This window comes from Coregonus clupeaformis, chromosome 2, assembly GCF_020615455.1.
Source record: "Coregonus clupeaformis isolate EN_2021a chromosome 2, ASM2061545v1, whole genome shotgun sequence".
In the NCBI taxonomy this organism is placed as follows: domain Eukaryota; kingdom Metazoa; phylum Chordata; class Actinopteri; order Salmoniformes; family Salmonidae; genus Coregonus; species Coregonus clupeaformis.
Window position 1 is genome coordinate 22,651,149 of NC_059193.1, and position 17,444 is coordinate 22,668,592.

The window sequence follows — 17,444 nt, forward strand, 5'->3', positions numbered from 1 at the left end:
CTGAATGTGTTGGTCAGAGCTTGCTCTCGGTCCTTCAGAAGTTGAAGGGGACCACAGAGAGTGTGGAGCTGAGGATAATCCTACTGGGTCTGGATAACGCAGGCAAGACCACCCTATTAAAGAGCCTCGCCTCAGAAGACATCAACACTATCACACCCACACAGGTCAGAGAGTATACACACACACACACACACACACACACTCTCTCTCTCTCTCTCTCTCTCTCTCTCTCTCTCTCTCTCTCTCTCTCTCTCTCTCTCTCTCTCTCTCTCTCTCTCTCTCTCTCTCTCTCTCTCTCTCTCTCTCTCTCTCTCTCTCTCTCTCTCTCTCTCTCTCTCTCTCTCTCTCTCTCTCTCTGTCTTTATCTTTCTCTCACAGCACGTAAGACACCATGAAATTCACCAATGCAGCTATAGCATTACACCACACTATCAACTCAGGTGACGGAACAAAACAACAAATGACTCTGACACAGACAATGGAGAACCACTCCAATGCTGCCTTAGTGGGTTTTCACTCCTCCCTTGTACTTGATTGATGATTTAAGGTCACCGATTAGTAAGGAACTCCCCTCACCTGGTTGTCTAGGTCTTAATTGAATGGAAAAACCAGTAGACACTAGGCCCTCCATGGAATGAGTTTGACACCCCTGTCCTAGGTTCATAGGTAAATCCTTAACTGTAAGTCTTGAGTATCATTCCTTGTTGTTCTGACATCACAGTGATGAGTGTTGGGCTTGACTTGACTTAATCCTTTTAGCTCCTAGAGGGCCTCAACAACAGCTCTCTATCTCCTAGAAGGGTAGAGGGCCTCAACAACAGCTCTCTATCTCCTAGAAGGGTAGCGGGCCTCAACAACAGCTCTCTATTGAAAGGCCCAGACATTATGTACTAACCCATGGTTTGTGTTTGAACCCAGGGCTTTAACATAAAGAGCGTGGCCTCACATGGAATGAAGCTGAACGTATGGGACATCGGAGGACAGAGGAAGATCCTTCTGGAAAAAATACCTCGAAAACACAGACTTACTGGTGAGTACCTAACAGGGTCATTCAGATCCACTGCAGTATAGCAACCATTCTGTCTTATGATCCTCATGTTGAGATAGTAACTCATTACTGTATTACTGAGATGGTAGCTCATTACTGTATTACTGAGATGGTAATTAATTACTGTATTACTGAGATGGTAATTAATTACTGTATTACTGAGATGGTAGCTCATTACTGTATTACTGAGATGGTAATTCATTACTGTATTACTGAGATGGTAATTAATTACTGTATTACTGAGATGGTAGCTCATTACTGTATTACTGAGATGGTAATTCATTACTGTATTACTGAGATGGTAATTAATTACTGTATTACTGAGATGGTAGCTCATTACTGTATTACTGAGATGGTAATTCATTACTGTATTACTGAGATGGTAGCTCATTACTGTAAGGAGAACAGCCATTCCCAACAATCCCATGATATAAATGTTGTGGGCCTAGAGGATGATTATTGCATGTAGTAAATATGTCATGGCTATGGTGAAATGATACTTTTGGATAACTATGTGGATGTTTCTGGTTCATTATTTTCATCTTCCAGATCTATGTCATAGACAGTGCAGACAAAAAGCGGTTTGAGGAGACGGGACTGGTAAGAATGGCACACCTCAGATCTATAATAGCTGTCTATAATAGCAGTATGTAATAGCTATCTGTAATAGCTGTCTACAATAGCTGTCTGTAATAGCTGTCTAGCAGATTTGATTACATTCACAGCCTTATCTCATTGTCTTATTATGTCTATGTCACGATCGTCATTCATAGAGGAGGACCAAGGCGCAGCGTTGAATGCGAACATTTTATTTATTAGAATGATCACACGATCAAAACAACAAAACGAAAACGTGACGTCCCTGGTTACATAAACAAACCCACACGGAACAAGAAACCACAAATAATGAATGCCTAACGGCTACCTAAGTATGACTCCCAATCAGAGACAACGAGCTACAGCCGTCTCTGATTGGGAGCCACCCTGGCCAACATAGATATACAACAACTAGAACATAAACAAATGAAAACTCACACCCTGGCTCAACATACTAGAGTCCCCAGAGCCAGGGCGTGACAGTACCCCCCCCTAAAGGCGCGGACTCCGACCGCGCCAACCAAATACAACAGGGGAGGGACCGGGTGGGCACTCCGCCTCGGCGGCGGATCCGGCTCCGGACATGACCCCCACTCCTTCTCTAACCCCCCAAAGTACCCCTGGTCCGGTCTGGCCCCGCTGACCAGAGCTGAACTGAACACTGGTGGAGCGGATTGCTCTAGCTCCGGCGTGACGCAGCACCTGACCGGTGCCGGACCCGCCACCGGTGGAACAGGCACGGGCCGTGCCGGACTGACGACGCACACCACTGGCTTGGTGTGGGGAGCAGGAGCGGGCCGAGCCGGGCTGACGAAACGCACCACTGACTTGGTGCGGGGAGCAGGAGCGGGCCGGACCGGGCTGACGAAGCGCACCACTGACTTGGTGCGGGGAGCAGGAACGGGCCGTGCCGGGCTGACGACGCGCACCACTGACTTGGTGCGGGGAGCAGGAACGGGCCGTGCCGGGCTGACGAAACGCACCACTGACTTGGTGCGGGGAGCAGGAACGGGCCGGACAGGGCTGACGAAACACACCACAGACTTGGTGCGGGGAGCAGGAACGGGCCGGACTGGGCTGGCGACGCGCACCACAGACTTGGTGCGGAGAGCAGGAACGGGCCGGACAGGGCTGACGAAACGCACCACTGACTTGGTGCGGGGAGCAGGAATGGGCCGGGCCGAGCTGGCGATGCGCACCGTAGACTTGGTGCGAGTGGCAGGAACAGGCCGGACCGTACTGGGAACACACACCACTGGCCCTACGTGGGGATCAGGAACAGGCCGGACCGGACTGGCAACACACGCCAGTACCTCTCGCCGTGCCTCTACATCTTCCACCCCCTCTTCGACCAGTGGCCCCCGTAACCTGGCGGCCTCCTCTGCCAATCCGCTGGGCCGCTCTGCCGCGGTCTCCTGCTGGCCCGTCGTCCACGGCGTTAGCCCCCCCTAAAAAATTTCTGGGCGTCTCCCCTACCCGTGGACCAGGTCTCCATGTCCCTCGCCAGCCTTTCGCCCTTCTGCCACAATGTCAAGCCCTTCTCTTCCTCACTCGGCTTGACCCAGTCGAGGAGGCGAAGGAGATCTGTTAGGGATCTCCCTGGCGATGGCTCCTGGACACGCTGCTTGGTCACATCTAGGTGGTTTCTTCTGTCACGATCATCATTCATAGAGGAGGACCAAGGCGCAGCATTGAATGCGAACATTTTATTTATTAGAATGATCACACGATCAAAACAACAAAACGAAAACGTGACGTCCCTGGTTACATAAACAAACCCACACGGAACAAGAAACCACAAATAATGAATGCCTAACGGCTACCTAAGTATGACTCCCAATCAGAGACAACGAGCTACAGCCGTCTCTGATTGGGAGCCACCCTGGCCAACATAGATATACAACAACTAGAACATAAACAAATGAAAACTCACACCCTGGCTCAACATACTAGAGTCCCCAGAGCCAGGGCGTGACAGTCTAATTACTATCATTACGTACTGTCAATAATCTGTATCTGTACATCCCTGTCTCTCTGTTTGTCTGTCTCTCTCTCAATTCAATTCAATTTCAATTTCAATTTAACAGCTTTATTGGCATGGGAAACGTATGTTAACATTGCCAAAGCAAGTGAAGTAGATAGTAAACAAAAGTGAAATAAACAATAAATATTAACAGTAAACATTACACTCAGAAGTTCCAAAAGAATAAAGACATTTCAAATGTCATATTATGTATATATACAGTGTTGTAACAATGTGCAAATAGTTAAAGTACAAATGGGAAAATAAATAAACATAAATATGGGTTGTATTTACAATGGTGTTTGTTCTTCACTGGTTGCCCTTTTCTTGTGGCAAAAGGTCAAAAATCTTGCTGCTGTGATGGCACACCCAGTAGATAAGGGAGTTTATCAAAATTGGGTTTGTTTTCTAATTCTTTGTGGATCTCTGTAATATGAGGGAAATATGTGTCTCTAATATGATCATACATTTGGCAGACGGTTAGGAAGTGCAGCTCAGTTTCCACCTCAATTTGTGGGCAGTGTGCACATAGCCTGTCTTCTCTTGAGAGCCAGGTCTGCCTACGGCGGCCTTTCTCAATAGCAAGGCTATGCTCACTGAGTCTGTACATAGTCAAAGCTTTCCTTAAGTTTGGATCAGTCTCAGTGGTCAGGTATTCTGCCACTCTGTACTCTCTGTATAGGGCCAAATAGCATTCTAGTTTGCTTTGTTTTTTTGTAAATTCTTTCCAGTGTGTCAAGTAATTCTCTTTTTGTTTTCTCATGATTTGGTTGGGTCTAATTGTGTTGTTGTTGTCCTGGGGCATCCTGGGTCGTCTGTTTGTGTTTGTGTCACGAGTTACAAAGCCAGAACCCAGAAGCAGACCAGGACAAGGTAAGTTGAAACGAAGGTGAGTGTTTATTTACAAATTCACGAGTGATGCTGAATAATCCAGGGAACAGAGCGGGCGGCGTGGATGAGTTGTTGAGGGTGCAGTTGTTGGTCCAATGATGGCTCGGCAGCCGCCGACCATCAGGCAGAGGTAGGGTGAAGGTTCCGGACGAGTGACTGCAGATGGAACAAAACGGAGGTAAGTGAACAACAAACCAACAAGGTGCAAAACAACAAAACTAACGCTAGAAGCTCTAAGACTGATACTCTGATAAACCTACTGTTCATGGCTAACGATCCGGCAGGGAATGGATGTTAGGCCAGAGCCTAAGAAGGGTGATGATCAGGACCAGGTGTGCAGATTGCTGATGGGATGCAGGTGCGGAAATCAAGAGAGCTCCCCGGAGCGTTCCAGAACCCTCGGGAAACTGGAGATCCCGAGCAGAAAAACTAGTCCACAGACAGGACCCGACTCAGACTGCCGGGATCGTTACAGTACCCCCCCTCCGACGAACGCCACCGGGCGGACTCCCGGAGCGCCAGGATGGAGGCGGTAGAAGTCACGGATGAGGTCAGCATCTAGGATCTGTCGCCGCGGAATCCAACTCCTCTCTTCAGGACCATACCCCTCCCAGTCCACGAGATACTGGAAACCCCGGCCCCGCCGTCTGGAATCCATGATGCGTCGCACCGTGTAGGCAGGACCACCTCCGATCATCCGAGGAGGAGGAGGAGGAGGCGGAGGAGGCAACAGAGGACTGAGGAAAACAGGCTTGAGGCAGGAGACATGAAAGGTGGGATGGACTCTGAGCGTCCTCGGGAGTTTGAGTCGAACTGCCACCGGGTTGATCACCTTCTCCACCACAAACGGACCAATGAACTTCGGTAACAACTTCCTAGACTCAGTCCGTAAAGGAAGATCCCGTGTGGCCAACCAGACCCTATCTCCGATGGTGTAGGTGGGAGCGGGGATCCGGCGACGATTCGCCTGGAGCTGATACCGGTCCGAAACTCTAAGGAGTGCCCTTCTGGCCCGATGCCAGGTCCGGTGGCAACGACGAATATGGGCCTGAACAGAAGGCACTGAGAGCTCCTTCTCCTGAGAAGGGAACAAGGGAGGTTGGTAGCCATACAGGCACTGGAAGGGAGACATCCCAGTGGCAGATGTAGGGGAGAGTATTGTGGGCATACTCAACCCAAGGCAACTGAGAGACCCAGGAGGTGGGGTTGGAAGAGGCCAGGCAGCGTAGCGTGGATTCCATCTTCTGGTTGGCTCTCTCCGCCTGACCATTAGATTGGGGGTGAAAACCAGATGTGAGACTGACTGTAGCTCCAATGGCCAAACAGAAGGACTTCCAGACAGCAGAGGTAAACTGAGGGCCACGGTCGGAAACAATATCACTGGGCAACCCGTGGACCCTGAAAACCTCCCTAACCAGGATCTCGGACGTCTCCGAGGCAGAGGGAAGCTTGGCAATTGGCACAAAGTGGGCGAACTTGCTGAATCTGTCCACGATAGTCAGAACGACCGTGTTCCCCTCAGAAGCGGGCAACCCAGTGACAAAGTCCAGGGCCAGATGCGACCATGGTCGCCGGGGAATAGGAAGGGGTGAAGTAGTCCAGAGCTGGGCCGATTGGTACCCTTATTCTGCGCACACACTGGACAGGCAGCAACATAACCCCGAGTATCTCGGCCATGGCAGGCCACCAAAAACGTCTGCGAAGAAACGCCATCGTCCGAGCCACGCCAGGGTGACAAGCCATCTTGCTGGCGTGGGACCATTTGAGGACCGCAGGACGAACCGACTCAGGCACAAACAACCGACCGGGTGGACCGTTACCGGGACCGGGCTGCGTCCGAAGAGCCGCCCTCACCTCCTCCTCAATCTTCCACCTAACAGCTCCCACGACGCAGTTCCGGGGGAGAATTGTCTCGGTCTTGGACCCACCCTCCTCCGTCTTGGAGAACATCCGAGACAAGGCGTCCGCCTTGCCGTTCTTAGATCCAGGTCGGAACGTCAGGGGAAAATTGAATCGTCCGAAAAACAACGACCACCTGGCCTGACGGGAGTTGAGACGTCTAGCCGATTGCACGTAAGCAAGATTCTTGTGGTCAGTCCAGACAATAAACGGTTGCTCCGCCCCCTCCAACCAGTGGCGCCACTCCTCCAAGGCAAGTTTCACCGCGAGAAGCTCCCGGTTACCCACATCGTAATTCCTCTCCGCAGGCGAAAGGCGACGAGAGTAGTAGGCGCAGGGATGGAGTTTACTGTCCGTGGAGCATCGCTGCGACAGGATGGCGCCAACTCCCACATCAGACGCGTCCACTTCAACGACGAACTGACGGGCCGTGTCCGGTTGAGAGAGAATCGGTGCGTTGGTGAATCGCCTCTTCAAATCCAGAAACGCTCGATCCGCCTCCGGATTCCACTTGAAGCTCCTGATACTGGAAGTCAAGGCAGTTAACGGAGCGGCCACACGGCTGTAATCCCGGATGAATCTGCGGTAGAAATTCGCAAACCCCAAAAATCTCTGGAGCTGCAATCTCGTACCGGGCTGGGCCCATTCCAGAACCGCTCTAACCTTCTCCTGGTCCATCCTAATCTCTCCCCTGGAGATGATGTACCCGAGAAAGGATGTCGTGTGGGCGTGAAACTCGCACTTCTCGGCCTTCACGAACAGGCGATTCTCCAACAATCGCTGCAGAACCTGCCGGACATGCTGGACGTGGTCGGAAGGTTCCTTCGAGAAGATCAGAATGTCATCCAGGTAAACAAACACAAAGAGACCGATCATATCTCTCAGGACGTCGTTCACCATACTCTGGAATACCGCTGGAGCATTGGTCAGTCCAAACGGCATCACCTGATACTCGAAGTGACCCATCGGTGTATTGAACCCCGTCAACCACTCGTCTCCCTCTCTGATCCGGACCATGTGATACGCATTGCGTAGGTCTAGCTTGGTGAACACCGTAGCACCCTGTAAGGAGTCGAAGGCAGAACTCATCAAGGGCAGGGGATACTTGTTCTTGACCGTGATGTCATTCAACCCCCGATAATCAATACACGGTCGAAGAGAGCCATCCTTCTTACCCACAAAGAAGAATCCTGCCCCCAGGGGTGATGACGAGGGACGAACGAGACCAGCAGCTAGGGACTCCTTGATGTAGGTCTCCAAAGCCTCACGTTCAGGGCGGGAGATACTGTATAACCTTCCCTTGGGGTAGACAGCTCCAGGGAACAGGTTGATGGCACAATCATATGGTCGGTGGGGGAGGGAGTGACAGAGCCTTCTGCTTACTGAACACTTCCCCCAAATCGTGATATGTCTCGGGAACCAGGGACAAATCTGGGGGTTTAGCCTCAATCACCTGACTGGGAACCGAATGGGGACAGGCAGTCTTGAGACAGTTAGCATGACAATCAAGGCTCCAACTCGTTACCTTGCCCGTCACCCAATCGAACGTGGGATTGTGTTCCTTCAGCCAGGGGTATCCAAGGACCAGAGGAACATGGGAAGACGGCAGAATGAAGAATGAAATCATCTCCGAATGATTCCCCGACAACAGCATCTTAACCGGTTCAGTCCTCATCGTGATACGTGCCAGACTACTGCCGTTCAGAGTGGTCGCTTCAATGGCTTCCGGCAATTGCTCCTTGGAAAGCCCCAGCTGTTCCACCAACTCGGCATCAAGAAAGCTTCCATCGGCACCTGAATCGATAAAAGCGTTAATCGCTAAGCTCTGATTCCTGTTCACAAGGGTAGCCGGGAAACGGGGTCTGACAGAGGTACTGAGAGGTTGAAACTGGCTCGCTAAAAGTCCTCCCAACTTTAGCGAGCCGGGCAGTTTGACGACCGCCGGGAACAAGTGGAGATGTAATGTCCCGAGCTACCACAGTAGAGGCAGCAGTTGGTCTTACGTCTATGTTGACGCTCCTCCTTGGTTAACCCGTGCCGCCCCACTTGCATGGGTTCAGAATCGGGAGAGAGGACCTCTCCACTAATCCTTTGTGGTGGAGAATGATCGACGTGTTCTGGTCCACCACCCGACCCGACTGGGAACTGAGAAGCTGATCGACTGGACGGACCCCATTGCTTCTCCCTCCTTCGCTCTCGGACTCGATTATCCACCCGAATAGACAAGGCTACCAAGCTGTCCAGGTCACTAGGCTCCGGATAGGAGATCAGCTCATCCTTGAGCTGCTCCGACAGACCCTGGTAAAAGGCCGCTTGCAGAGACTCCTCATTCCACCCACTCTCCACAGCCAACGTCTTGAACTCGATCACGAAGTCGGCCACGCTGCGAGTTCCTTGGTGGAGCGAAAACAGGCGCCTAGCTGCGTCCCTCCCTCGGACGGAATGGTCGAAGAGCTTCCTCATCTCGGCCGTGAACCCCTGGTATGAAGCCATGCAGGGGTCTTGTCGTTCCCAAACGGCTGAAGCCCACTCCAGCGCTCGACCACGCAGCAACTCAATCACAAAGGCTATCCTAGCCTTGTCTGTGGCATAAGAGTAGGGCTGTAGATCGAACACTAACCCACACTGCATAAGGAAAGAACGGCATCTTCCCAGCTCCCCCTCATATTTATCCGGCGCCGGAACCTTGGGCTCACGGAAGGACACCGCTTCAGGCGCGGCAGGCGAGATGGGTGAAACCGGTAGTGGATCCTCCACCGGAAACTTGCGCTGGTTCTGGACCTCCGTCAGACCGGTAGAAAGGTTCCGAACTGCCAACGCGATCTCCTGTAGCTCCGTGCTATGATGGCCCAACATCTTCTCCTGATGGGTAATGGCATGGCGAACAGAGTCCAGGTCCGCTGGGTTCATTACTGGCCGGATCGTTCTGTCACGAGTTACAAAGCCAGAACCCAGAAGCAGACCAGGACAAGGTAAGTTGAAACGAAGGTGAGTGTTTATTTACAAATTCACGAGTGATGCTGAATAATCCAGGGAACAGAGCGGGCGGCGTGGATGAGTTGTTGAGGGTGCAGTTGTTGGTCCAATGATGGCTCGGCAGCCGCCGACCATCAGGCAGAGGTAGGGGTGAAGGTTCCGGACGAGTGACTGCAGATGGAACAAAACGGAGGTAAGTGAACAACAAACCAACAAGGTGCAAAACAACAAAACTAACGCTAGAAGCTCTAAGACTGATACTCTGATAAACCTACTGTTCATGGCTAACGATCCGGCAGGGAATGGATGTTAGGCCAGAGCCTAAGAAGGGTGATGATCAGGACCAGGTGTGCAGATTGCTGATGGGATGCAGGTGCGGAAATCAAGAGAGCTCCCCGGAGCGTTCCAGAACCCTCGGGAAACTGGAGATCCCGAGCAGAAAAACTAGTCCACAGACAGGACCCGACTCAGACTGCCGGGATCGTTACAGTTTGTGAACAGAGCCCCAGGACCAGCTTACTTAGGGGACTCTTCTCCAAGTTCATCTCTCTGTAGGTGATGGCTTTGTTATGGAAGGTTTGGGAATCGCTTCCTTTTAAGTGGTTATAGAATTTAACAGATCTTTTATGGATTTTGATAATTAGTGGATATCGGCCTAATTCTGCTCAGCATGCATTATTTGGTGTTTTTCGTTGTACATGGGGGATATTTTTGCAGAATTCTGCATGCAGAGTCTCTTTTTGGTGTTTGTCCCATTTTGTGAATTCTTGGTTGGTAAGTGGACCCCAGACCTCACAATCATAAAGGGCAATGGGTTCTATAACTGATTCAAGTATTTTTAGCCAGATCCTAATTGGTATGTCGAATTTTATGTTCCTTTTGATGGCGTAGAAGGCCCTTCTTGCCTTGTGTCTCAGATCGTTCACAGCTTTGTGGAAGTTACCTGTGGCACTGATGTTTAGGCCGAGGTATGTATCGTTTTTTGTGTGCTCTAGGGCAACGGTGTCTAGATGGAATTTGTATTTGTGGTCCTGGCAACTGGACCTTTTTTGGAACACCATTATGTTTGTCTTACTACGATTTACTGTCAGGGCCTAGGTCTGACAGAATCTGTGGAGAAGATCTATGTGCTGCTGTAGGCCCTCCTTGGTTGGTGACAGAAGCACCAGATCATCAGCAAACAGTAGACATTTCACTTCAGATTCTAGTAGGGTGAGGCCGGGTGCTGAAGACTGTTCTAGTGCCCTCGCCAATTTGTTGATATATATGTTGAAGAGGGTGGGGCTTAAACTGCATCTGTCACGATCGTCTGAAGAAGCGGACCAATACGCAGCGCGTGGAGTGAACATGATGACTTTATTTAATAAAGCAACCACGAAAAAACAACAAATGACGATAGTGAAGTCCTCTGTAACACTGACAGAAACATGGAACAAAAACCCACAAACACACAGTGAAACCACAACAGTTTAAATATGGCTCCCAATCAGAGATAACGAGCCGACAGCTGTCACTCGTTACCTCCGATTGGGAGTCACATGAATAATAACCACCACAACATAGAAATGAACACCTAGAAACCAACATAGAAATACACCCAAAAGAAAATGAACAACCCTGGCTCAATAATCAAAGTCCATGGAGCCAGAGTGTCACAGTACCCCCCTAAAGGTGCGAACTCCGGGCGCACCAGCATACAGTCTAGGGGAGGGTCTGGGTGGGCGTCTGTCCATGGTGGCGGCTCTGGCACTGGTCGTGGTCCCCACCCCACCATAGTCACTACCCGCTTACGTAGCCTCCTCCAAATGACCACCCCCCAACTAAACCCCACAGGATTAAGGGACAGCACTGGACTAAGAGGCATCACCGGACTCAGGGGCAGCACCGGACTAAGGGGCAGCACCGGGCTAAATGGCGGATCCTGGCTGGCTGGCTCTGGCGGATCCTGGCTGGACGGCTCTGGCGGATCCCTTGCTGGACGGCTCTGGCGGATCCTGGCTGGACGGCCCTGGCGGATCCTGGCTGGACGGCTCATGGCTGGCTGACGGATCTGGCTGCTCATGGCTGGCTGACGGATCTGGCTGATCCTGTCTGGCGGAAGGCTCTGGCTGATCCTGTCTGGCGGAAGGCTCTGGCTGATCCTGTCTGGCGGAAGGCTCTGGCTGATCCTGTCTGGCGGAAGGCTCTAGCGGCTCCTGTCTGGCGGAAGGCTCTAGCGGCTCCCGGTCTGGCGGACGGCTCTGAAGGCTCATGGCAGACGGGCGGCTTTGCAGGTTCAGTACAGACGGGCGGCTTTAGCGCCGTTGGGCAGACGGGCAGTTCAAGCGCCGTTGGGCAGACGGGCAGTTCAGGCGCCGTTGGGCAGACGGGCAGTCCAGGTGCCGTTGGGCAGACGGGCAGTTCAGGCGCCGTTGGGCAGACGGGCAGTTCAGGCGCCGTTGGGCAGACGGGCAGTTCAGGCGCCCGTTGGGCAGACGGCAGACTCTGGCCGTCTGAGGCGCACCTTAGGCCTGGCGCGTAGTGCCGGAACTGGAGGTACCGGGCTGAGGACACGCATCTCAGGGCTAGTGCGGGGAGAAGGAACAGGCCGGACCGGGCTGGCGACGCGCACCGTAGACTTGGTGCGGGTGGCAGGAACAGGCCGGACCGGGCTGGCGACGCGCACCGTCAGTTTGGTGCGAGTGGCAGGAACAGGCCAGGTCGGGCTGGCGACGCGCACCGTAGACTTGGTGCGGGTGGCAGGAACAGGCCGGACCGGGCTGGCGACGCGCACCGTATCCCTGGTGCGAGTGGCCGGAACAGGCCGGGTCGGGCTGGCGACGCGCACCGTATCCCTGGTGCGAGTGGCCGGAACAGGCCGGGCCGGGCTGTCGACGCACACCGTATCCTTGGTGCGTGGAGCAGGAACAGGCCGGGCAGGGCTGTCGACGCACACCGTATCCTTGGTGCGTGGAGCAGGAACAGGCCGGGCAGGGCTGTCGACGCACACCGTATCCTTGGTGCGTGGAGCAGGAACAGGCCGGGCAGGGCTGTCGACGCACACCGTATCCTTGGTGCGTGGAGCAGGAACAGGCCGGGCTGGGCTGGCGACGCACACCGTAGGGTCTGTGCGTGGAGCAGGAACAGGCCGGGCTGGGCTGGCGACGCACACCGTAGGTTCTGTGCGTGGAGCAGGAACAGGCCGGGCTGGGCTGGCGACGCACACCGTAGGTTCTGTGCGTGGAGCAGGAACAGGCCGGGCTGGGCTGGCGACGCACACCGTAGGTTCTGTGCGTGGAGCAGGAACAGGCCGGGCTGGGCTGGCGACGCACACCGTAGGTTCTGTGCGTGGAGCAGGAACAGGCCGGGCTGGGCTGGCGACGCACACCGTGGGCTTGATGCGTGGAGTAGGAACAGGCCGGGCTGGGCTGGCGACGCACACCGTGGGCTTGATGCGTGGAGTAGGAACAGGCCGGTCCGTACTGGGAACACACACCACTGGCTTTAACTGGGGATCAGGAACGGGCCGGACCGGACTGGTAACACACATCAGTCTCTCACGCCGTGCCGCAACAACTTCCCTTCCTCTACTCGCCAATGGCTCCCGTAATCCGATAGCCTTCTCTCCACGTCTCCCTGTGGCAGCCTCCTGCTGCCCAGCCGCCCAAGCCATGTGCCCCCCCCCAAAAACTTTTTGGGGTTGCCTCTCGTCCTTCCAACGATGATGGCCCTGCTGACGCCGTTGCTCCTCTCTCGCCAGGGCCTTGATCTTCCCCTTCATCGCCCTCCGGTACCGGACGGCCTCCTCCTGCGTTATCTGTCCCCAACCGAGGAGGACATCCACCAGCGTTTTCTCCTTACCCGGCGCTTCCTCCCCAAGAAATGTTTGGGTAGTACTCCCGGGCTTCCAGCCTTGCCTCCGTGCTTCCGCCTCATACCACCTCCTCTCTGCTTTAGCTGCCTCCAGCTCTTCACGAGGGCGGTGATATTCCTCCGGTTGTGCCCAAGGACCCTTTCCAGCCCGTATCTCCTCCCATGTCCACGAATCCTTTGGAGGCGTCCATAAATCCTGTGTAGGTAGGTCCTGTTGCCGTTTGTTACGCTGCTTGGTCCTCTTGTGGTGGGTTTTTCTGTCACGATCGTCTGAAGAAGCGGACCAATACGCAGCGCGTGGAGTGAACATGATGACTTTATTTAATAAAGCAACCACGAAAAAACAACAAATGACGATAGTGAAGTCCTCTGTAACACTGACAGAAACATGGAACAAAAACACACAAACACACAGTGAAACCACAACAGTTTAAATATGGCTCCCAATCAGAGATAACGAGCCGACAGCTGTCACTCGTTACCTCCGATTGGGAGTCACATGAATAATAACCACCACAACATAGAAATGAACACCTAGAAACCAACATAGAAATACACCCAAAAGAAAATGAACAACCCTGGCTCAATAATCAAAGTCCATGGAGCCAGAGTGTCACAGCATCCCTGTCTCACCCCACGGCCATGTGGAAAGAAACGTGTGTTTTTTGCCAATTTTAACCGCACACTTGTTGTTTGGGTACATGGATTTTATAATGTCGTATGTTTTTCCCCCAACACCACTTTCCATCAATTTGTATAGCAGACCCTCATGCCAAATTGAGTCAAAAGCTTTTTTGAAATCAACAAAGCATGAGAAGACTTTGCCTTTGTTTTGGTTTGTTTGTTTGTCAATTAGGGTGTGCAGGGTGAATACGTGGCTGTCGTACAGTAATTTGGTAAAAAGCCAATTTGACATTTGCTCAGTACATTGTTTTCACTGAGGAAATGAACTAGTCTGCTGTTAATGATAATGCAGAGGATTTTCCCAAGGTTGCTCTTGATGCATATCCCACGGTAGTTATTGGGTTCAAATTTGTCTCAACTTTTGTGGATTGGGTGATCAGTCCTTGGTTCCAAATATTGGGGAAGATGCCAGAGCTAAGGATGATGTTAAAGAGTTTAAGTATAGCTAATTGGAATTTGAGGTCGGTATATTTTATCATTTCATTGAGGATACCATCAACACCACAGGCCTTTTTGGGTTGGAGGGTTTGTATTTTGTCCTGTAGTTCATTCGATGTAATTGGAGAATCCAGTGCGTTCTGGTAGTCTTTAATAGTTGATTCTAAGATTTGCATTTGATCATGTATATTTTTTTGCTGTTTGTTTTTGTTATAGGGCCAAAAAGATTTGAGAAGTGGTTTACCCATACATCTCCGTTTTGGATAGATACAGTGGGGGAAAAAAGTATTTAGTCAGCCACCAATTGTGCAAGTTCTCCCACTTAAAAAGATGAGAGAGGCCTGTAATTTTCATCATAGGTACACGTCAACTATGACAGACAAATTGAGAAAAAAAAATCCAGAAAATCACATTGTAGTATTTTTAATGAATTTATTTGCAAATTATGGTGGAAAATAAGTATTTGGTCACCTACAAACAAGCAAGATTTCTGGCTCTCACAGACCTGTAACTTTTTCTTTAAGAGGCTCCTCTGTCCTCCACTCGATACCTGTATTAATGGCACCTGTTTGAACTTGTTATCAGTATAAAAACACCTGTCCACAACCTCCAACAGTCACACTCCAAACTCCACTATGGCCAAGACCAAAGAGCTGTCAAAGGACACCAGAAACAAAATTGTAGACCTGCACCAGGCTGGGAAGACTGAATCTGCAATAGGTAAGCAGCTTGGTTTGAAGAAATCAACTGTGGGAGCAATTATTAGGAAATGGAAGACATACAAGACCACTGATAATCTCCCTCGATCTGGGGCTCCACGCAAGATCTCACCCCGTGGGGTCAAAATGATCACAAGAACGGTGAGCAAAAATCCCAGAACCACACGGGGGGACCTAGTGAATGACCTGCAGAGAGCTGGGACCAAAGTAACAAAGCCTACCATCAGTAACACACTACGCCTCCAGGGACTCAAATCCTGCAGTGCCAGACGTGTCCCCCTGCTTAAGCCAGTACATGTCCAGGCCCGTCTGAAGTTTGCTAGAGTGCATTTGGATGATCCAGAAGAGGATTGGGAGAATGTCATATGGTCAGATGAAACCAAAATAGAACTTTTTGGTAAAAACTCAACTCGTCGTGTTTGGAGGACAAAGAATGCTGAGTTGCATCCAAAGAACACCATACCTACTGTGAAGCATGGGGGTGGAAACATCATGCTTTGGGGCTGTTTTTCTGCAAAGGGACCAGGACGACTGATCCGTGTAAAGGAAAGAATGAATGGGGCCATGTATCGTGAGATTTTGAGTGAAAACCTCATTCCATCAGCAAGGGCATTGAAGATGAAACGTGGCTGGGTCTTTCAGCATGACAATGATCCCAAACACACCGCCCGGGCAACGAAGGACTGGCTTCGTAAGAAGCATTTCAAGGTCCTGGAGTGGCCTAGCCAGTCTCCAGATCTCAACCCCATAGAAAATCTTTGGAGGGAGTTGAAAGTACGTGTTGCCCAGCGACAGCCCCAAAACATCACTGCTCTAGAGGAGATCTGCATGGAGGAATGGCCCAAAATACCAGCAACAGTGTGTGAAAACCTTGTGAAGACTTACAGAAAACGTTTGACCTGTGTCATTGCCAACAAAGGGTATATAACAAAGTATTGAGAAACTTTTGTTATTGACCAAATACTTATTTTCCACCATAATTTGCAAATAAATTCATAAAAAATCCTACAATGTGATTTTCTGGAAATTATTTTTTCATTTTGTCTGTCATAGTTGATGTGTACCTATGATGAAAATTACAGGCCTCTCTCATCTTTTTAAGTGGGAGAACTTGCACAATTGGTGGCTGACTAAATACTTTTTTCCCCACTGTAGCTCTTCGTGTTGTTGTTTGTTTAGTGTTTTCCAATTTTCCCAGTAGTGGTTAGAGTCTATGGATTCTTCAATTACATTGAGCTGATTTCTGACGTGCTGTTCCATCTTTTTCCGTAGTGTATTTCTGTATTGTTTTAGTGATTCACCATAGTGAAGGCGTAGGCTCTGGTTTTCTGGGTCTCTATGTTTTTGGTTGGATAGGTTTCTCAATTTCTTTCTTAGGTTTTTGCATTCTTCATCAAACCATTTGTCATTGTTGTTACTTTTCTTCAGTTTTCTGTTAGAGATTTTTAGATTTGATAGGGAAGCTGAGAGGTCAAATATACTGTTTAGGTTTTCTACTGCCAAGTTTATACCTTCACTATTACAGTGGAACGTTTTGTCCAGGAAATTGTCTAAAAGGGATTGAATTTGTTGATGCCTAATTGTTTTTTGGTAGGTTTCGACACTACTTTCCTTCCATCTATAGCATTTCTTAATATTATTCAGTTCCTTTGGCTTTGATGCCTCATGATTGAGTATTGCTCTGATCAAGTAGACTGTTATTTTGCTGGGGTCTGATAGGGGTGTCAGTGGGCTGACTGTGAATGCTCTGAGAGACTCTGGGTTGAGGTCAGTGATAATGTAGTCTACAGTACAACTGCCAAGAGATGAGCTATAGGTGTACCAACCATAGGAGTCCCCTAGAAGCCTACCATTGACTATGTACATACCCAGCGTGCGACAGAGCTGCAGGAGTTGTGACCCGCTTTTGTTGGTTATGTTGTCGTAGTTGTGCCTATGGGGCATATGGGGGAGGGAATACTGTCACTGCCAGGTAGGTGTTTGTCCCCCTGTGTGCTGAGGGTGTCAGGTTTTTGTCCAGTTCTGGCATTTAGGTCGCCACAGACTAGTACATGTCACTGGGTCTGGAAATGATTGATTTCCACCTCCAGGATGGAGAAGCTGTCTTCATTAAAGTATGGGGATTCTGGTGGGGGGATATAGGTAGCACATAGGAGGACATTTTTCTCTGTTGAGATCATTTCCTTTTGAATTTCTAGCCAAATGTAAAATGTTCCTGTTTTGATTAATTTAATAGAGTGAGTTAGGTCTGCTCTATAACAAATTAGCATACCCCCTGAGCCCCTTCCCTGTTTCACACCTGGTAGTTTGGTGGATA

General features: G+C 50.7%; 1 pseudogene; it reads left to right on the top strand.

Moving 5' to 3' along the window:
- LOC121580313 overlaps nucleotides 1-17,444 on the top strand; it is a 36,036-nt pseudogene that overhangs the window by 1,449 nt on the left and 17,143 nt on the right.